This window comes from Pelophylax lessonae, assembly GCF_965119305.1.
Source record: "Pelophylax lessonae genome assembly, chromosome: 8".
NCBI lineage: Eukaryota > Metazoa > Chordata > Amphibia > Anura > Ranidae > Pelophylax > Pelophylax lessonae.
The window spans coordinates 260,663,074-260,685,787 of record NC_138775.1 but is presented as its reverse complement, the minus strand read 5'-3'; positions in this window follow the sequence as shown (position 1 = coordinate 260,685,787).

Below are 22,714 nucleotides of genomic sequence, written 5' to 3'. Positions count from 1 at the left end.
CGTATTAATAGGAAGGGACACCCTTAGCATGGATGGGCCCAATTCTCTACCATTTTGAACCAGCACTGCCTTCAAAGACCCAATAGACCCCCTGCCAGCTGATAGGACAAAATTTAGGCAAAACCCTAAAAAAACAATTATACAGACTAAAGATAACTACAATTCCCCAACCCAACTCGTATCCCTTAGTACTGCAAAAGAAAAACATTAAGCTTCCCACCAGCCAAACAAAAATAAGAGAGGGAGGGTGGGAGAAAACTTTCTGATGACTGAGCTCTGACAAGCTTCCCCCTCCTCTCTACCCTTTACTGGACATACCCTTCACCCCCGGCCCCTCCAATCCAGTAACCTTGCTGCCTCTTTCAAAATATCACCCCACTAAACCTCAGCCTCTTCTGCACACCCCAGTCATGCTGGCCCTCCTCCTAGTTCCACTTAGATCCAGGCCATTACTGTCTGTCAGCAGGTTTAATATATTGCACCCTAGGAACACAGGAGGCCATGTATTTTATCTTTATTTCAGTTTGGGATGATGACACCTTCAGACCTGAGACCACATTAAAGTTCAAATCCCCACAGACATCTGTAGAAGGACAGTTTCTCTCCCCAGATGGTGGCATGGTGACATGGCCTGCTCTGTCCCAATACATGACTTTTAGAAGCAGGTTCTCTCAGAAGACGTGGATACAAGGAGAGCCCTGTACCTTTTTGGTACTTTGGGATGTATTTATATAATACCTATCGCCTGCCCTGGGAGGCCAAAAGGTGATAATGAGGTCTTCATAAATAGCATACCTTTAAAGGATACGTTCTTCTGGATGTGTCGGATTCAAACCTGTGACCAGCCACATCCCAGGCGGTAGCCCTGCTTACTAGGCTACCGTCCTCTCTGGACATTTCTCCCTGAACATTCCTCCCTGAAGCCTATTATTTCAACCTTAGTCTTGCCAAGCCTTGCTCATCACCCTTGATTCCCCACACCTGGTACTTCCCTATATAAGTCCAGCCCCTTGCACTCCAGCTTGGTGATTATTGAGCTCCTGGGCCTTGATCAAGCTACTCCTGACCTGCTGCTCTTATCTACTACCACAAATCCAATGCTGACCAGGAATTGACTACCGATTACTCTTCTGCTTTGTCCCTACCTACTGAACTGCTACCTCTGTTGCCGATCCGGATTGTCTGACCACGCTTACTGCTGCCCGCCCGACCTTTGGCTCGTCTGACTTCTCTCTGGTTATCCCTTGTCTGCTCCTCTGCCTTCGGACCGAACCTGCACTCTGCCTGGCAGGGTGATCCTGAGGACCGCGTCCTGGTGTTAGCTTGCAGCGCAATCTATCCCCACCATCAGGGGCTCTAGTGAAAACCAGCTAGCACTTACTTTCCGCACCTCAGGTGAACCCGTGTCCTCATCAGAGTACTACGCAGTGTCCATCCGGTATCCAGCACCTACTAACTGCCTGCGGTCTTTGCCACTGGGCTCCACTCCTACCTCCGGCCAGCAGTCCTCTAACTCAGGTGAGCCTGTAGGATTGTTACAGGATGATTACCCTATTGCCTTATTGAGTGACCTATGATTAGGTTATCAGTACTTCAGAGTTTAGCTGAGGCGCTATGGTGGGTTCATCTTGGATACAGCCATTGAATTCTTTAACTGCCTCTGCTATACTGGGTCCCGACGCCTGCCTCAGGGAGATATGTGTGCCTTGCCTTTGACTTCATGGGAATATTGGTCTTTCTGGTCTCTCTGGCCCTGAGGAAGTCTTAGTGTGAAACACGTCAGCTTGCTGGGGACCTCTAGACTGCGCTTGAACAGAGACCACTGTTACGAATTGGTATAGATGTATCAGCGCTTCCACAGGGAGCATATATCTACTTATGTTTTTATTATGTGTCTGTAATGTTAGTTTTATATTTTTGATCTAATAAATGTCTTTTTTACGAAATATTGTGTTTTAATTGTGATCCTCCCTTCCACACTTGCCTTTCCAAAAGCCCCACCTTTTTTCTTTTCTGTATATTTTTATAAAAAATTGATTTATATATTTCTTTTTACTAGTAATGGCGGCAATCAGTGATTTTTAGCGGGTCTGCGACAGTGCAGCAGACAAATCGGACACCTGACTGACACTTTTTGGGGACCAGTTACATTATTACAGTGATCAGTGCTAAAAAAAAAATGCAAAGTCACTGTACTAATGACACTGGCAGGAAAGGGATTAACATCAGGGGCGATCAAAGGGTTAAGTGTGCTCCTAGGGAGTGCTTTCTAATAGTGTGGGGGAGGTACTTTGACTGGAGGAAGACAGAGATCCGTGTTTCTGCTTAGCAGAAACACAAGATCTTCATTTTCCCTTCTCACAGAATGGCGGTCTGCCTTGTTTACATAGTCAAGAAAAAGACAGGCGCCACTGTAGTTAGCCAGAAAAGTTTATTGCACAATATACATAATAACTTACACATAGGTAAGCTCCAGTCCGTATGGCAGCGTCTCCAGCGCACGATCCGGCCGTCCACCGGCCCGGAGGTGACGTCACAGGAAGCTGGTCGAAGAACTTGGTTACACCGGAAGCCGCAAGTGGAACGCAGGCTCCCGGAAATGACGCAACGCGTTTCGGAGCATGCGCACTCGGCTCCTTCCTCAAGCGCTTGAGGAAGGAGCCGAGTGCGCATGCTCCGAAACGCGTTGCGTCATTTCCGGGAGCCTGCGTTCCACTTGCGGCTTCCGGTGTAACCAAGTTCTTCGACCAGCTTCCTGTGACGTCACCTCCGGGCCGGTGGACGGCCGGATCGTGCGCTGGAGACGCTGCCATACGGACTGGAGCTTACCTATGTGTAAGTTATTATGTATATTGTGCAATAAACTTTTCTGGCTAACTACAGTGGCGCCTGTCTTTTTCTTCACTTCTGCCAGCGGATTCTTCGGAGTTTTCCTGTCAGTGCTGCCTCGTATCCAGCCATTTGGGACAGTCCCGAAACAAGAATCTGGAGCATCCCCCGCACCCCTTCTACAGTGGTGGACTCCTTTCTTTCTTGCCTGGTCAGAAGCGCCCAACAAACATTTTTTCTGAACATTGTTTACATAGTCAGACTGCCGCTCTGCCTCTTCTGAGAATGATTGACGGGTTCCGGAGGACATCAATCCATGTCCAATCACAGCGGGAGTGGGTTGCCGGTGGTGCGTGCACACCCCAGACCCACTACACTAAATCCCGTACAGGTACGTGATTGGAACTTCCACTTATTTGTCCCCCCCCCCTCCAGTGCCACAATTAGGCACCTTTCGGAGGGAGCGGGTACCTGTTTTTGATAGGTACTCTGTCCCTTCTTCCGTTGGACCTCGCCGTGGCGAGATATGTCAGAAGTTCGGCCCCCTCCTCCTCCTTTCTCTGCTTCTAGGCCAGTAAGAAAGTGCAGCGTGCTTCGCACATACACCGGGTTCCCTAACCGGAAATGGTGGCGGCAGCATCCTACAGCAGATGGAAACATCGGCTGTGGTGCCGACATTGCTGGACTCCAGAACGGGTAGGGGTCCTATTATTAAAAGTTAGCAGCTACAGTATGTATAGCTGCTGATTTTTAATTTTTGGAGGGGAGGGGAGGGGAAGGGGTGGAACACTGCTTTACGGGGTTAAACCCTCCTATCCTTTACAACCAAGGAAGTGGCTTCTGTTTAAACTGCAACAGCCATGGTGCTGCACATGTGATCAGTTACGACACCAGCCATTTGATGGTATAACATTTTGGTCGAAGACACAAGCAAATGTGACAGTGAGCAATCCCGGCATTCCAGGAATGTAACTGTTTAAAGAAACTGTTAAATCAATGAGTTTAGTTCCTCTTTGTGATTTGTTGCTCTTCAGGGGCTCTGGGCTTCAGCAAAATGGCAGCCTCCTGCAAGAAGCAAGTTGTTATGGGTAAAGTTCTGCATTAAGTTGATAACAGAATCTCTTTATGGAGAGAAACTTTGAACATTTTCCATGGGAAGTATAATTACCAATGACTACTTGTATCTGATGTCTACAAATCCGAACATGTTCATCGACACTGGGAAAGAAAAAAGAAAATCATTGCTCAGTTTCCATAGATTGCATTAAGGAGAGTGCGTGCAATGCCTCCCGTTGGACGGGAATGGGCTGGTTGGGTGTAAATACAGGGTAGTAAGGATGGAAAAATGAATGGACAGGAAAGTAATTGGTTTATTCAGTGCACTGCAGGGACTTGTAGATATGGCGGAATGAAGTGCCTACTCTGACAGCCTATTACATCAAATGTATAATTAAGGAATCCATTAAATGAGGCCGGGTAAATACTGAGATGTCCTTCACAACTTAACAGGCACACAACCGAATGTTCACAAGCAGAAAAGTTTAAATAATCAGCTTGACAAATTCCAAACTTTTTCTGCAAAGATTATACCTGTCAGACAAAAAAGGCATTTTCATTATCTGCCGTCACCCCGCGCCCAAGATATGTAAGGGGTTAAAGATCCCTGTGAAGGAGGAAGTCCCAAATGAATTATTTAAATTAGTATATAAAGAGATGACACAGGTCAAGTGGTGATCAGGTTTTGAAGGGCTTGTACTTGGGGGGGGGGGGGGGCAATAAAAATGTTCGCCTGAAGCAGGACTAATCCAATCGATTTAGAGTTTAAAAAAAACAGTTACATTCCCAGCTTGCCAGGAATGCCAACTGTCACATTTGCTTGTGCCCTCAACCAAACTGTCTAGCCATCCAATAGCTGTTGTCAGTATTGATGGGGTGTATACTAACTAGCACATTATGACATTAACCAGCAGGGGTCTTTTTTTTACAACAGAGTTTACTACTGTTTTAAAACAGGCGCTAAGGAGGAGAATTGCTCTTCAGAGGGCACTGCAAGTGTAAATGAACCCTTAAAGTATTCTTTTATCCCACAAACATATTGTACATAAATGCCTAGGATAATATCTGAATACATTGAAAAAGGTCAAGAAACACTTCCCATGAGATCAGTGGCGGCCCGTCCATTGGGGGCTCAGGGGCGCCACCCCCCCATCCATGTGTCCGGCCCCTAATCTACATGCAGGGCGCCGGACGCATGGATTCAAACAGGGGATTTTTTTTTTAAGCATGTGATTAGAGCCAGAGGCTCCAATAGGCTTCAAAAAAGGGTGGGCTCGGGGTGCAGAGCACTGCGCCCTGAGCCCACCCAGTTGTATGACAAAAGCGAATGAATATTCACTATTATCACACTGATTCTCCTCCCAGCCAATCAGGAAGCGGTCGTGAGACCCCTTTCCTGATTGACTGAAAATAGAAGCCATTTTATTGGCCATTGGCCAGGAAGAGGTAGGAGACGTACGGCCGGAGGAGAATCACAGCTGCTCAGGGAAGGAGCAGGTAAGGATGCTGGCTGTCCAACTGGGCAGCCATGTGTCCTGGGAGTATGTGGTAGATTTGATTGCAGGCCCGCCGGGGGGGGGGGGGGGTGTTGAGGTGTTAGTTTTGCCACCCCCCCAAATTTTCATCCACCAGCCGCCACTCCATGAGATCCTGTCATAGCTGTATCCTCCTGCTCACTCTGCTCCGCTTCCCTGAACTTCCTTTTGGACAACAACAAACACCCAGAGCGTTACAGCAAGTCACATGAACCCCTCCTCCCAACCAGTGCTGGGACAAGGTCGCTTAGAGCCCAGGGCGAACATGCCAAACTGAGCCCCCCCCTCCAAGACGTATCAGCATTATGTGTCAGCAAAAATCACCCCACAAAAACACTAATCTGCAAGCTTACCACCTAAGCATAAATCCCCCCCTTTTATCCCAGTACAAATCTGTCACCTTGCTAAAATCCTCCCTTTCAGCACAAACCTTTGCCCCCATTCCCCAAATAACCCCCCCCCCCCCTGGAAAAAAAAAATCATTCCTCCTCCCATACATCCTCTCCCCCAAAAATTTCCCCTCCTGGTACACATATTCCCCCCTCTTAAAATCCCCTCTCCCAACATAAATCCCCCCCCAAAACCCCCTTCTAGCACAAATCTTCTCCCCCCCATCCACCCTCCCAACACAAATTTCTCTAAATCACCACTCTTAGCACTCCCCCCCATGTTTCCCCAACTAGAACAATACTTACCCCCTGCTGTCCCCCAATTCCCCCCTTCCAACACAAATCCCCCAATCTCCTTGGGGCACCCCCCCACCTGATACCACAGTGCCCAGGGCAGCCGCCTCTTCTGCCCACCCCTTGTCCCGGCCCCAACAATCTCAGGCTGCCTGTGAATGTCTGCGGGGGTATTATCTTCACACCGACCTGTAGTGGGCATGGCAGGGTAGCTCCAGAGGGGCCCTGCAAGCCAAGGTGCCATACTTAGGGCCCATTTACACCATTTGCGTTGGGATCCACCAGGCAGAAATTCCCAATGGGATCCCAATACAAAGACAGGGCAATTTGCCTTGTTTCCTATGGTATCAGCTTACACTGCAATGCAGTACTTTTTTTTTATGTGGCACAGCCCGCTGCAGTGGAAACCAACGCCTTCCAGCACAGCTGTGTGAATAGAACTTAAAGTGTTACTAAACCCAGGAGCCTGCATTCATTATAGCTCGTCTCCGACAGTACACAGAGCATGGAAATGCAATTATTTTAGTAAATATAAACTCCTAAATGTGAATAATTGGTCAAACGGCCAATATACAGCGCTTGCTTAATATTAAATGTATTCGAAATGCTCCAGTGATTATTAAAGTGCAATAGTGTTAAATAGGTTACCACAAGTGATAATAAATGTATGATACTTAATTAAACAAAATCAATACTGCGAGTAAAACGTGCATATAGCTTAAAAAATAATAAGTAATAAAAAAGTGATTAGTGGTAAAAACAGTGGTAGTGTCCTTTCAAACAATATCCAAAGTTCATATAAAGTGCTTCTGTTCAAACTTGATAAATACAACTCGGATGTTCTTGTCCCAAATAGATAATAAGGTTGGGTCACTTACCAAAGGGTGTAGGTACTGAGTGCCTTATGGCACCAGGACCAATCAGGCTTAATAAGCCCCTGGGCTCAACGGATCTCCTCAAGGTATCCCCTGGGATGACAACAGTCCCTCAGGCTTCCATTTATTCGATCCGGTTTAGTACATGGGAAAAAGAAGAATGCTCCAGTGCAATATGAAAATGGTTTTATTTACCCAAATAGGGTTAGCAGCATTAAAAAATTTCCAGCCGTTTGAATTGGTGGTCAGCGGTGCGGTGCGGGCTGCAAGTCCTCTCGGTGTAGCTTTCGGCTTCCGGCTTGCGATCCAACCAAACGCAACGTACCCTCGCTATGCGTTCCAAGCCAACACGTTTCGTCACTTCCGGTGATGTCTTCAGAGCTCAGAAGAGCTCTGAAGACATCACCGGAAGTGACGAAACGCATTGGCTTGGAACGCATAGCGAGGGTACATTGCGTTGGTTGGATCGCAAGCCGGAAGCTACTCCGAGAGGACTTGCAGCCCGCACCGCACCGCTGACCACCAATTCAAACGGCTAGAAATGTACAGACTCATTTCACTGTTGTGGGTTTAGTAACACTTTAAGGAAATGTCACCTGTGATATATTTTAATGAATTTCTAACAAAAAAAAAAAAGGGCTGGGCGCTCTAAGAATCGGCATCTAAACTCAAGAACAAAGCTGACTGTAATATATTGTAGCTTACCAGTCCTTAGATGTGATGGCTGCATTAATTTTCCTTTTTTTTTTTTTAGACCGTTTTGGTATGTTTTCTTCGGGACTTCTGTCCCATGTTGCCGCAGCAAGGTGCATCACTTTTGCTGGTTTATTGTGCCCTTCTCTTTCCACCCTGTTGTCTTCTGGGACCTGTGTGAAACCCACATCCAATTTGCATCAGTGTGAACCCAGCTTTAATCAGTGAGGTCTATCTAAGCAGGTGAGAGGACACCCATAGGTGGGGTGAAGGGCACTGTGATGGATAAGTCAAGACATCTAAGGTCTTCCTGAATGATGAGGGGCATGTCCTTCTTCTCCTCTTGTGTTGACACTACTTGGCGTCTGGTTGCTAGGCGATTTGATATTTAATGAGCGGGTTCTGACGTATCTCCAACCCCGCTGACGAAGTCCCGTCCACGGACGTAACGCATATGGGGGGAGGAGTTTTGACGTCATCCGCGGTTGCCACGCTGATCTGTTTGTACTATTCTGCCTGCATTTTGCACTGAGACAGTGCTTCACTTGTGAGTATATGAGCGTTTATGTTAATAAATTGTGTGTTATGCACCGGAGAGCACTAGATCCTTTTTCTTCATTTACATGCTAATCCGACATTTGTGGAGGTTAAGACTGGGATCACTCTCTGGGATTGGATCGGTCCTTGGATGATTATACATGCTTTGTGACCCCTAGTGGTCGAGTTGTGGAGGTGAGAGGCAGTGTTTGCCTTGGTGGATGGGCTGTTTCCTCACGGATCCTATGCATGGAGTTTGTTTTCATCTCTTTCCACACGAGGCTTCCTTCCCTCCCTTAACCAGTTATACTGCATCAGTTATGGACTACTGTTTATGATATTACACACCTTTATGGACTATATTTTGGATGTCTTTTTTACATGCTATTTATTTCATTATGAGCTGCACTTTATTTTTATGACAAGACATCTATGGTATATGAGATTCACAGAAATTAGAAATTCCTTGTTTGATGGACTTTAATGAAGAAATTACTTATTTTGATTGATATACTGTATATATCTTTTATATTTTTTGATTTATTGTTTTTTGATGAGATTCATTGATGTTCACATGTAATATTTATGCACTTAGTAGTTCTTACATATGTATTGAAGGATAGCGCTGAACTTTTTAGAATATAATTACCCAATTTGCATTTGCACAGGTGGATGGATGCATTTTTGTGCTAGCTACTTTCTGCTGTAGTTAGGGTTTGTACATCTAGGGACACAGAGTATTTACCCCAGACACACATAATTATTTTTATATTAGTAAGGTGGTGTGAATATATTTTGTGAGAAGCACGGAAGGTTTTACACATATATCTTTTTTTTTTTCCCTGAAGGTTTTACACACATATACTGTATATACAGTATATATATACTTAGCTGAGAAAGCGCTTCCTCCCTTGCTCCCACAAAGACTCCTGGGATGCATGACATCGTTTTGGCCTAGGCCAGAAACCAGGAAGCAACTAAAGAAGTGTAAAAAAAAAAAAAAAAAGTTTAAAACAAGTAAATAAAATATACTCTCCTATCCATTTACTAATGCCCGCAGCTAAGGAAAATAGGTAAATAAAAATGTAAAATAAAATAGTTAATGTTGAATTAGAGAGTGTAGTTCCTCTTTAGTCACTTGCGGACTGCATAACATACATTAACTGCAGCAGGTCTACTCTATTGCGCAAAATCACGTACCTGTACGTCATTTGGTGCACTAGCCTCTAGGGGGCACGTCCCCGTAGACCTGATCGCAAGCTAATTGGACAGAGGGGGAGCCAATCAGCGGGCCTGGAGGACCTGATGTCCACTGGCTGCCCATGATCATTCCCGAGAGAGGCAGAACGCCGGTCTGCCTATGTAAACGGCAGATCGTCGTTCTGTCATGGGAGAATATAGAGATCTTGTGTTCGCTTTGCGCATGCGCAGTAGGGAACCAGGGTAAGGGTTCCCTTACCCTGAATGGCGGCAGCAGTACCCGAGAGCCGATACAAAAATCCCTGGAAAGGTAAGTTCTAATACTTAAAGTCAGCAGCTACAGTGTTTGTAGCTGCTGACTTTTAATTTTTTCATGAGGGGTGGAACTTCTCTTTAAGTGCCTGATTTGTCCTCTACAATCTCGCAGTCCCACTAAAAATCGCTAAATGCCACCATTACTAGTAATAAAAAAAAATGCCATGAAAATATCCTATAATTTGTAGACGCTGTAACTTTTGCGCAAACCAATCCATATATGCTTATTGGCATTTTTTTTAGCAAAAATATTTGGCCTAAATTGATGAGCAAATTTATTTTTTTTTATTTTTTTATTGGGTATGTAATTATTATAGCAGCAATTAAATTTTTTTTTTTTTTTTATTGTTGGTCTTTTTTTGATTATAGCGCAAAAAATAAAGACCGCGGAGGTGATCAAATACCACCAAAAGAAAGCTCTATTTGTGGGGAAAAAAAGGACATACATAACGACATACAAAAAAAAAAAACTAATTTTTTTTTAGTACAGCGTCGCATTACCGCGTCATTGTCAGTTCAAATAACGCAGTGCCGTCTCGCAAAAAATGGCCTGGTCATTAAGGGGGTAAAACCTTCCGGGGCTGAAGTGTCTAAAGAGGATGCTTTAGACTTTGCTGCTAAAATCATTCCCCTCCCCCGGAGCTTCCGGGTAAACCAGCACAATAATGATTCCAGATGAATAATCAGATACTTATATGAGCATGACCGGTCCTCGTCCTGTATTGACAGGTTCACGGAATGACAACAGATGTTACCTTTTTAAGCCCCTTCCCCATCCTTCCCTCAGGTCTCCAAGATAAAAGAACGGATTTTTATGAAAACTCAGAGTTCCTGTATGGGTAGTGCAGGTTTTTTTGTCGGGGGGTAAATGTGATTATAGTTTTGCTGATTTAAAAGTAGTTCAAGAGCTTAAATCAATTCATTTTGACACGCTGATGTTTGGAAGGAGAGAGAGCGCCGGGATGATGTGTTTTGGGTCCGATCCATCCTGACAGGAGGACATGAAGACCTTGAAACACACTGACACGATAACAGTATTGTGTGTGAAGGGGTTCTCTTCTTCCCGGATCACCTTGTGCTCTCCTGATGGCCGCTTATTTGGAGGGTGGGAAAAATCTTCAGTTATTTTTCTTAAAATTTGATATTATCAATTATTGTTCACAATGTGTTTTTTTTTTTAAATTCAAACACAAAAAATGTGCCCCTCCCTTCAAGCTTAACTTGACCCCAAAAATGTAAAGGGGGTATCTAGCGGGAAATTGGGTGGAGAGTAATTATCTATTAAGGAAAAATACCGGCACAATCCCCTGAGGATAAATGGCAAAAGTAAACCAAATCTTACAGGTGAACCCTGTGGATGAGGCGGATGGGGATTATAATGTGACCAAGAATATCAATTGGATAAAATACAAATTATAAAAATATAAATGTTATTAAAATAAAAACATCATACAAGAATACAGTATTTAGAAGGTGTATTGCATAACATGCGATTGATCGATGCGTTTCACCCATACTTTGGGCTTCCTCAAGATCTAGATGTGTTGCAGGCTTTCTCAAAGTATATATATATATATATATATATATACAGTATATATATATACACCCTCAATAGAAACACCAAACTAGAATTCAATGTCTATGCCATAGAGTCTATATTGATATTGTCAAAAATGTGCAGAGTGTATGTGCAGGGAGAAGGAGCTCACGGGCCCCCAAATGAAAATAAATACCAATAGACCATAAGTGCAAGACACACAAGGTTCAAAAAACACATAGCTACCAAGAATCATCTATGGTTAGGGATACATGTCAAATAGAAGGAATATGTTCATATAGTCATATATGAACATTTGGTATTTATTTTAATTTGGGGGACTCTATTTTATGCTATTATTTTATGTTCTATTCTAGTCTATTCTTTTCTATTCTATTCCTTTATTTTCTATTCTATTTTGTGCACTTTGGAAATTCAAATTCGATTTAAAAATTATTCGAAATTATTCGAAAACTATGAGAATTTGATTTGTTATTTCGGATTCATTTAAATTCGTTGCTATTGTAATTTGGATACATTCAAATTTCTGAATAACGAAAAATTCCGCCAAATTTCACTTTGTAACGAAACAAACCGCATATGTCTATAAGTAGCACAATTTCAAAGTAGTATCAATGTGAACCAGGGCTAAGGTAGGAGGTGATAGCTAATAAACTGGAAGTCATTCAGTAATCCCATTGGAGTATTGCACTTTGGAGGAGCCGCAGTAGGGTTCAGAGCTCTTTGCGTTGTTCCTTTCTTGGCCATTTTGCTTGGAACAGTAGGGGAGAGAGCTCTACGTTTCAAAAAGTTCACCTCCAAAACTAAAGAATCACGAGGTAGGGGACAATCTGCAAGAAGGACTTTGTCTGGTCCTCGATTTTAAGCTAAAGTGGCCACTTCTTGTATGGTAGCAATGGCAGTCATGAATGGTGGTAGGCCAGTGTGCTGTGTGATAGAAACCTGATCCGATGTCACTACTGTGGACCATGCCTTTTATCAACAGCAAACACCCTTAGATTTGTGATTCTCATCAGACAGCTTTGGAGACCACTAATAAGGTACTTATTTCTGTGGTAGGGGGGTCACTTGATAACCATTCAAGTGTTCAATCAATGAAAGTGCTTTGCTAATACATTTTCCAAATGACATAAGAAGCCACAAAAAAATGTATTCCACCAGGATCCACCAAAATCTTCAGTATCATTTCTGGATGGAATTAGTCTCTATGTTTAATGTTTTTGATGTTTTAGCCAGATTATTTATTAGAAAGAAAAATTATTTTTCCACATTCTTCCTAATGGTTAGCCAACATTTTGAAGTAATTAATATCCATCCATATTATGAGAGAGACACAATGAAAGAATTTTGAGGAAGGGGACAATCTGCAAGAAGAACTTTGTCTAGTCCTTGATTTTAAGCTAAAGTGGACACTTCTTGTGGGGAGGCAATGGCAGTCACGAATGGTAGGCCAAAGTGCTGTGTGATAGGTCCCGGATCCGATGTCACCACTATGGACCATGCCTTTTATCAACAGCGAACAGCCACAGATTTTGGACTCTCTTTAGCTTTGAAGGCCACCAATAAGGCATATATCCCTGTAGTAGGGGGTCTACTGATAAGCATTCAAGTGTTCGATCAATGAAAGTGTCTTAAGGCCCGTACACACAAGTCCAAATTCGGCCGGGAATTTTCGTCCGACGACCGATCTGCCGATTTTCGGCTTGCTAGTATGATGCTTCCGACAACCGACTCCGACTTTTCGGCCAAAAAAAATCTTGTGTGCAGGCTATAAAATTTTTGTCCTCCGTCAAAACACGGTCGATTTTCGTGCAGTCAGTACAGATTTCGACAGGGAAAAATCTAATGAGCAAGACTGGGCATGCTCAGAGAAGAAAGAACACAAAGAAAGCAAACCAACACATGACATCACTTCTGAAGTAGAATTTTGTCATGCGGGAAAATTTGTGTGCAGTCTAGGCATATTCCAACCAACAAAACACCACTCTGGACAAAAGATGGACGACCGGTCGGCGGAAATTTGTTGCGTGTGTACGAGGCTTTACTGACCAGTATTCCAAATGACATAAGAAGCCACAGAAAAATTTATTCCACCGGGATCCACCAAAATCTTTAGTATCATTTTTGGATGGAATTAGCCTCTATGTTCAATGTTTTTGATGATTTAGCCAGATTATTTTATTAGAAAAAAAAAAAAATGTCTCCACATTCTTCTTAATGGTTATCCAACACTTGAAAGCAATTAATAATTTTAAATGCCATCTTCTGCATCCATCTAATGAGAGAGACACAAGAGAACAAGACTCCTACAGAGTCGATTGCTGTATGCACACACGATTCATGAATGATACAAATAAGCTGCAATATGAGCCCGGGATCTTGCCCTATCAGTAACCTTAGCCAACCCCCCTTAGTGCCTAGCTCGTGCCATCAATCATAATGTGAAAGCTGCTTCTAAAGAGGAGAAAGTGCGATCTATTATGTCTTTTGTTTATATATTTAGTGCGATGCCTTTTGGGAACCATGTCGGAAGTAGCCAGTTGATTTACAACTTGACATGCGGAGCAATCTTTAGGATAATGAGGAGCTGACGATTTGCCTTTGCCGCCTGCATTTTAATAAACTTCACTGGACAGAAATGTTTCCAGGTAGCAGAAGAAAGGAAAAGACAGCCCACTTGGCCTGTGATCTTGTACTCCGTCCTAGCTGAAATATACAATTTGGTAAAGTTAAAGTCCAATAATGGGGTAAACCTTTATTTTCTAAACCAGCCCCCAGATCTGAAAATAAAAACAGCCTCAAATTCAATGCTCATATTTACTAGCGCAAATATTGCACTTTTTTCTCATATTTAATGCAGAGTTGTCCCCCCAAGGTCCCTTTTCTTAGCCATAAGTGGTCCTCAGTCTTCTAGGTTGAATGGAGGCAAATGAGGTATGGGTGTTGCAGTTGGCATTAAAATTTATATAAACTCAATAACTGTCATAGGGTGACAGCGATTTCTTATTGTACTGTATCAGTAAAGGAGCAGTGTTGTGACTGTAGGACAGGAAGTGAATCAGAACTACAAATCACCTCCCCCTCCCCTCCTCTCTAGCTACAGAATGCCTACCCCCTATGTTATAGAGAAGAGGGGAGGGGGGGTTGTAGAGGTGTTCTGAGAAAGCTGAGAACAATATAACTGATAACAATGATCAGTTATCAGATCGCTGGATTCCTAGCAGGTCCAAACAGGTACTGTGCAACAAAGTGCTTTTGTTTGGTATATTTTTTTTGAACCAAAAAAAAAAAAAAAGGTAATTGTTTGCATAATTACAGTCTTTGTAAAGGTCTCTATCTCACATACACATATACTATGAATATCTCTCAGCTGTCCCTGATTTCGAGAGACTGTCACTGGTTTGGAACAAAGTCGCTCTGTCCATCCTCCCTCCTCATTTGTCCCTCTTTTTGATCTGATTTATATAGTTGTATATAAAATGCACTATTTATCTTTCAAAAATAAAGTTTCCCAGTGATAAACATTTCATCCACTTTCTAAATTGTTGCATTTGTGTATTTCAAAAGACAGTATAAAGGAATAGTGGTGTTAAAAAAAAAAGCACATCTGGGTTCAATCAATAATTGTTTTTGTATAATTCTCCTTTAGGGGGTGTGGCAGGGAGTGTGCACTATGCCTACATCATTTTTCTATTAGATATCTGTAAGAAGAGGTTTGCTGTTCAGAGTTGTGTTTCTGTTCAATCCCGCCAGGACTTGGCAAATGCGCATGCGCGAATGTGCGCGCACGCAAACACACAACGTGACAGATGCTGGCGCCAAATGAACTATTTAAACCCAGCCCTTGCTCAGCACCAGTGCTGCTTTGTCTTCAGCCTTGTTGACCTGAACCTGCTAACCTGTATCCTGTTTACCAGTACCAGACCCGGCTTGTCCTGACTATCCTCTGCTATCCGCCTGCACAATCTCAGCTTGCCCCTTGACCTCCGCTCAAGTCTGCTCCCTCTGCCTCCTGTATGACCGTTTGGCTTCTGACCCGGCTTGTCTCACTACGCTCCTGCCACCAGCACTAGCTGCCTGCATACCTGCTTGGACCTACCCGGCTATCCCTGCCTGTGGACATCAGCCTGCTTCCAGCTACATCAGGCACTTGTGCTACTCTACACTCGGCGCCTCCTGTCTGCACTATCAGGGGTTCCGAGTCAGAGGCGTAAGAGAGGCCTTCCTCACCGTTCAGGCTCACCTCCAGGTACGTGATAGTACAAAGCAGCCAGATGTCAGAGCCTGAACGAGGAACCTCTCAAATGGACGAATTATGCCATCACCTGGCGGCACTTACACAGTCTGTCAAGAACCTGCAAGAGGGCTATAACCGACTTGAGGAACGTGTCCAGTCGTTAACCTTGTCATCTCCTGCAGCTCCTGCATCTCCGGCTCCTGGAGGATCTTCTGCCTCACCGGCTGTAATGTTTTTGCCACCAGAACCCTGGGTACCAACCCCGGTAAGGTTTTCAGGCGATCGCAGCAAATTTAGATCCTTCCATAACGCCTGTGAGCTGTACTTTGCCCTACAGCCCCGTACCTTCTCCCTGGAGGCTACCAAAGTAGGCTATGTTATTTCTCTTCTGCAAGGAGAACCCCAGTCCTGGGCCCACCGTCTACTTGAACATAAGGATCCTTGCCTGTCAAATCTGAACTTATTTTTCGGAGCCATGGCTGAGTTGTATGAGGACCATCAAAAGACCAATACTGCCGAAGCGGCCCTTCATACCCTTCAGCAAGGCCGCAGAATGGCAGAAGATTATGCGTCAGACTTCAGATGCTGGAGTGCTGACACTGATTGGAATGACGCCGCCCTCCGCTATCAATTCCGGTTGGGACTTTTCGACCCTCTAAAGGACGAATTGGCCCGTGTGGGGGTGCCAGGTTCTCTGGAAGCTTTAATTAATCTGGCTATCCAGATCGATCGGCGCCTAAGAGAACGCCATTCAGAAAGGGCTGGTGAGCAACTTCGACCCATGTGGATGATGCCGCGAGTCTTCCGCCCTTCAGGGCCTACACCCTCAGTCTCTGCCACACCTGCTGCTGACACTTCAGAACCAATGCAGCTCGGCATGCTTCGGCCTTCTCTCTCTCCAGAAGAACTCCAACGCCGTCGGGTGAACGATCTATGTCTGTACTGCGGAGAGAGTGGACACTATGTGAGATCCTGCCCCGCCAAGAGCCGTAAGTGCTTAACTCTTTCTTCTATCAACCAGGAATCAAGTTCCTGCAACTCTTCTCACCTGACTGTCCTTGTCTCCTTACAGCTTCCAGAAGGGGCTATCCGGGTCCCCGCCATTATTGACCCTGGAGCCTGTAGCTGCTTCATCGACCAAGAATTTGCTAACCAATTCAAGGTCCCTTTAAAACTGAAAATCTAATGGAATGGCAATCCATTTGGCAGATGGGTCATGTATAAAATCCGGGCCTGTCACTCAAGAGACTCTTCCCTTACCTGCCACCATATCTGGCAACCACAAGGAACTATTACGCCTGGATGTTATCACTTCTCCCTTATTCCCTATCATTTTGGGAATGCCATGGCTACAGGCGCACAACCCCTGTATCAACTGGAAAACAGGAGAAATCGAGTTCCTATCCCCTTACTGTCGACAGCTTTGCTTCTTCCAACAACCTCCTCAACCATCTTCACTGCTATGCATGGAGTCTGAGGATGAAGCTCGTTCCTCTGTTCCTGTGGTCTACGATGACTTTTTGGATGTCTTCAGTAAGAAAGGAGCAGAGACTCTTCCTCCCCACAGACCATACGATTGTCCAATCGAGCTCCTCCCTGGAGCCGAAATACCCTTTGGACGAATTTTTCCCCTCACAGAGCTTGAACTCACAGCTTTAAAGGAGTACGTCGATGACAGCCTAAGGAAAGGTTTTATTCGCCCTTCCACGTCCCCAGCAGGAGCAGGGATTTTCTTCTTGGAGAAGAAAGACCACTCTCTCCGACCCTGTGTGGATTATCGGGACTTAAATAAGATCACAATCAAAAACCGTTACCCCTTACCCCTGGTACCAGAACTATTCCAGAGACTTCGTTCTGCTACCGTGTTTACCAAGCTGGATCTACGCGGGGCATATAATTTGGTACGAATCCAGGAAGGTGACGAGTGGAAGACTGCATTCCGCACTCGTTTTGGGCACTTCAAGTACCCTGTAATGCCCCGGCCACCTTCCAGTATTTCATAAATGACATTTTCCGAGACTTTCTGGACTTATTTGTCATTGTATATCTTGACAATATCCTGATCTTTTCTGTTACCTTGGAGGCATGTAAAGAGTGTTTTTAGCCCAACTCAGGCAACATGGCTTATATCAAAACCCGAAAAATGTGAATTTAGCCGACAGGACATTCAATTCTTGGGTCTGGTTCTTTCTACAGAAGGCATCAAGATGGATCCGCAAAAAGTGTCTGCCATTTTAGACTGGCCGGCCCCCACAGACAAAAAAGGGGTACAACGGTTTGTGGGGTTTGCAAACTTTTACAGGAAATTCATCAAGAACTTTTCTGCAATTATTGCTCCTATCACCCAGTTGACCAGACAGGGTATTCAGTTTCAGTGGACTCCTGAGGCGCAAATCGCTTTTGAAACCCTGAAGACCCTGTTTACCTCTGCACCTGTGCTCCGACATCCTGACCCCACTCTACCTTATGTCCTGGAAGTGGACGCTTCCGAGTCAGCAGTTGGAGCAGTGTTATCTCAACGCCAAGGCCCTGTTGCATCCCGTTGCCTTTTTGTCACGCAAACTGTCTCCTGCAGAAAGGAGTTACGACTTGGGTGATCGTGAACTCTTGGCAATTAAAGCAGCTCTAGAAGAATGGAGGTATCTTCTAGAAGGAGCAGCTCATCCAATCCTGGTATACACAGACCATAAAAATCTGGAATACCTGCGAAACGTTTAAGACCACGTCAGGCCAGGTGGGCTCTTTTTTTCTCAAGATTTTCTTTTCACGTCACCTATAGGCCGGGATCAAAGAACACTAAACCTGATGCGCTCTCCCGCATGTTCTGTGAGGCAGAAGAATCTGTGATCCCAGATACAATCCTGTCTTCAGGGAACTTCCTGTTGCTTCAAGAAGACTTGCTATTCCAAATCAAACAGGCATCTAGAGGAATGCCACCTCTTCCCGGAGTTACTCTACAAATCAAGGATGGACTTTTGTGGCACAACAATAAGATCTTCATCCCCGAAAGATTCCGGGTCGATATTCTGGGCCTCTGCCACGATCACACACTCGCTGGTCACTTTGGTATCCACAAGACTACAGAACTGCTCCAGCGTACCTTCTGGTGGCCTAACCTGGAGAAGGACTGTAGAAAATATGTTGAGACCTGTGTCACCTGCATTCGGAACAAGACAACCAGAACTAAGTCTTGGGGTCTACTCAGACCTTTGCCGATTCCAGACAGGGCCTGGAAAATGATATCCATGGACTTTATTGTGGAACTGCCCCCATCCGAGGGTCACACCACCACCTTTGTAGTCGTGGATCGGCACATTTCTTGCCAATGAAGGGTACACCATCAGCCACAGACACTGCCAAAATGTTCATCAAGGAGATTGTAAGACTGCATGGAGTGCCTACCAACATAGTGTCTGATCGTGGGGGTCCAATTTACCTCCAAGTTTTGGAAATCCCTTTGTGAAAAATTGAGAATTCAACTATCCTTCTCTTCAGCTTACCACCCACAGACCAATGGCCAGACAGAAAGGCCTAATCGGACCTTGGAGCAGTATTTACGCTGTTTTTCCTCTTATTCACAGGATGATTGGGTAACGCTGTTACCACTGGCCATGTTTGCCTACAATAATTCTGAACATTCTGCTATTAAGCAAACCCCGTTCTTTGCCAATTATGGCTACCACCCTTCCTTCCTGGTCACCACAGTTCCCGAAGGCCCTGTTCCTGCTGTCCAGGACACGGTTAATTTTTTTACATCCAATAACAGATTACTACAGGAAACTATGGCCAAAGCTCAAGAATGTAACAAGATGGTTCCCTTCCCTGGAAGGGAAACGTGAGACCGTAGCCATTTCCGGGTTAGAGGAGCGCTGTGCGATCGGCAGTGCTCACAACCCCGCTGGATGTTTTTATGAGAAAGGCGATTGTTTTATGGAGATTCGAGTAAGTGCAATACTTTTTAAATAAAGCGATATGTTTAGATGTACTGCACCATGAGAGTCTCTTTTTGTTCCACCCATGTTTGCCACCTGATCTGAGCTATGCTATAAGGGCTCGATGCTGGATTACCCACTGTGTAACAGAGGAGCTGAGGATCGTGTACTGAGTGGAGATATTGCCTATGTGACCCCCTTTACCAAGGGGTCATATATTTCCGGTAAGGAGTACCTTACTAGATCACTGGGTGAAGTGTGGAGGTGAAGGTTAATCTGCACTAACATCAAGTCTCTGCTAATTTGTGTGACACCAAAGAGATGTGGATTGTTTGATGCTGCATATGGACTGTTTGCACTTTATAATGTTGAGCACAGATTGATTGATCTTTTGATTGTCACCAATCATGAATTTTTTAATTAAGGTTTAAATATCTGCACAAGCACTTTTATGTTTGAGCGCGACACTATTCTTCTTTTAAACAATTCTGACCCGGCTTGTCTCACTACGCTCCTGCCACCAGCACTAGCTGCCTGCATACCTGCTTGGACCTACCCGGCTATCCCTGCCTGTGGACATCAGCCTGCTTCCAGCTACATCAGGCACTCGTGCTACTCTACACTCGGCGCCTCCTGTCTGCACTATCAGGGGTTCCGAGTCAGAGGCGTAAGAGAGGCCTTCCTCACCATTCAGGCTCACCTCCAGGTACGTGATAATGTCCCTCGTTTCTTTCTCAAAATGTTGGGAGGTATGCTATGGCTGATTGACCCACACAAAGACAGGGCTCATTCCTAATAGGTACCACCAACAATATGATAATATAATTCAACGTTTGCTGTTATGCTAACATACATATGTATTACAGAGATCCTTTGAAACCATCAATGGATACCATCCCCCTGAGGAAGACTTAATTAGTTGAAACACGTTGGGACTCTATTTCACTGTGCATCCGAGATTATTGTAGCTCCCCCCTAGTTAGGTGCTAGAAGAGAGAGTGTCGTTTTTTGGTCTTTCTGCTTACCAGAGATATTGCCAGGTAAATCTATATTGTTCTCTGCCTACCAGAGAGCAGGATCTGCAAGTGAGGTTGGCTCATGGTGGTCAGGTGCAGCCCAGCTTTTCTGAAGTGCTTCACTCTGGTCCAATAGGGAGGCATATTGGACAGTGGGAGGAAACCTGACAAATGAGTGCACAGGCATTTAGTACAGCCCTGGTGATTGGAAGAGGAAAGTGCATTGGTGCATGCTGGGATACTGTATAAATGCCTACAGCACATGGGGTCTTTCAGCTATAGAGTGGGGTCCTGGAGGGAGGGGTCAGCTGCCCCTTCTTTGTAGAAGATGCCATGCAGCCTTGGGCCCCTTTCACACTAGCGGACCGTTCAGATCTGCCTGTCAGTTTTTCAGACGGATCTGAACGGATGCCCCATGCATCTCTGTGGGGCATCGGATGTCAGCGGAGACATGTCGGCGGATCGATCACCCACTGAGATAAACAAGGTCAGCTGACGGACTCCCTTGTGTGAAAGGGGCCTTGGGTGGTCAACCTGAGGGCCAGGGAGTCAGAGAGGAGCTGAACCCAGAAGTCCTGCAGAGCTGACTGGAAGGGAGACAGTGGAAAGAATCTGATTCTGCCTACAGTGAGTACAGATCTGTGTCATGGGGCCTGTTCTGAGAAGGCCACCCCTTCTGTGGAAGAGTCAGTGGACGGGTGTCAGTCAAGGGGATGCTAGAGAGTGTCCTGAAGATAAAGTAGTTGCAACAAGTCTGCTGCTAGAGAGAGCAAGAAGACCTAATTCTTCCATACAAGTGGCAGTATGGCTAAAGCAGTGTGTCTGCTTCCACAAATAACCTGGTGAGGCCAAGTGAGAGTTGTCCTTATTTACTGTAAATGGTTCAAGTTGTAGTATCCCACTATTCCCTTCTCCCATCCAAGTTCCACAATAAATATAAAACCAAATCCTCTGGACTGTTTATTGAGTAATAAGCAACTGGGAGTAAGAATGGATATGTGAACCGTCCCTAAGTGACTGTCTGCAGGTAATCAGAGGAGACCCAAGAAGTCATCACACAGCAAGCCCTACGGGGACAGTGCTACATTATTATTCACACTTATGCTAGCCATGAATTTATATTGTATTTAGCTGAACCTTTTTAAACTTTGTATTCATCATTGTTGCTTATCATTTTGTCCAATTTGATTTTGGGGGTTATTTTAATGTTGTCTCAATAAAATACTGTATTTTTAGCTTAACATTGTATGTTCCTGTACATGGTTTTGGTACTGTAAAGTCCCAATCTACCCCCCCCCCCCTTTTCTCTCTCCCCTTTGTGGGCTTCTATTGTAGGTACCACCAATGGTCAGGTTGGCTGACATTTCATCTTTGGTTTGTGTTCTTGATTTATAATGAGGATGATAAATTCCAGAGGGAGGGGAATAGGGAACAGCACACCCAAAAGAAAAATGCGCAGACTTACCTTCAGCTAATACAGAAAAAAAGACCTTTGAGACAGACCAATGTATTTTACTTTTTTTTTTTTCAAAAAAGTAATGTATTTTACGACTGTAAGCAGTTGCAGCACATGGACCCTCTGAATGAGCCACTGTTCTAAAATTTTGTCGGACCCATGAGAATTCTGGACCCTCGTCACTTCTGGTGACGCTACATTATAACCCAGCTGATGCGAGCCCCGGTGCGCATGCGCATAAGGCATTTTCAAGGTCCGATAAAATTTTAAGACTTACGAACAGCTGACTGAGAGGAGGAGGGGCTGAGATGGGACGAACACAGTGCTGCGGGATAATGTTACAACACCGAGCAAGGAACATGTTGCAGAGCTGACTTAGAGGAGACGGGAAGGAAGTGAATAGTCATACTAAATAGTAATGATAAAAAAAAAATAATAAGAAATACTAAACATTTTTTATCATGACTATTTAGTATGAGTATTCACTTCCTTCCCGCCTCCTCTAAGTCAGCTCTGTGCGGCGGTGTTGTAACATTTTCCCGCAGCAGTGTGTGCGTCCCACCTCAGCCCCTCCTCCTCTCAGTCAGCTATTCGTAAGTCTTAGAATTTCATCGGACCTTGAAAATGCCTTGTGCTCATGCGCACCGGGGCTCGCAGCAGCTGGTGGTGACGGAGCGTCCCCGGAAGTGACGAGGGTCTGGAATTTTCACGGGTCCGACTAAATTTTAGAACACTACCCTACTTCCTGCGGTGTTCAAGAGTTGACCTTGCTCAATGGAACACTCTCCAGCA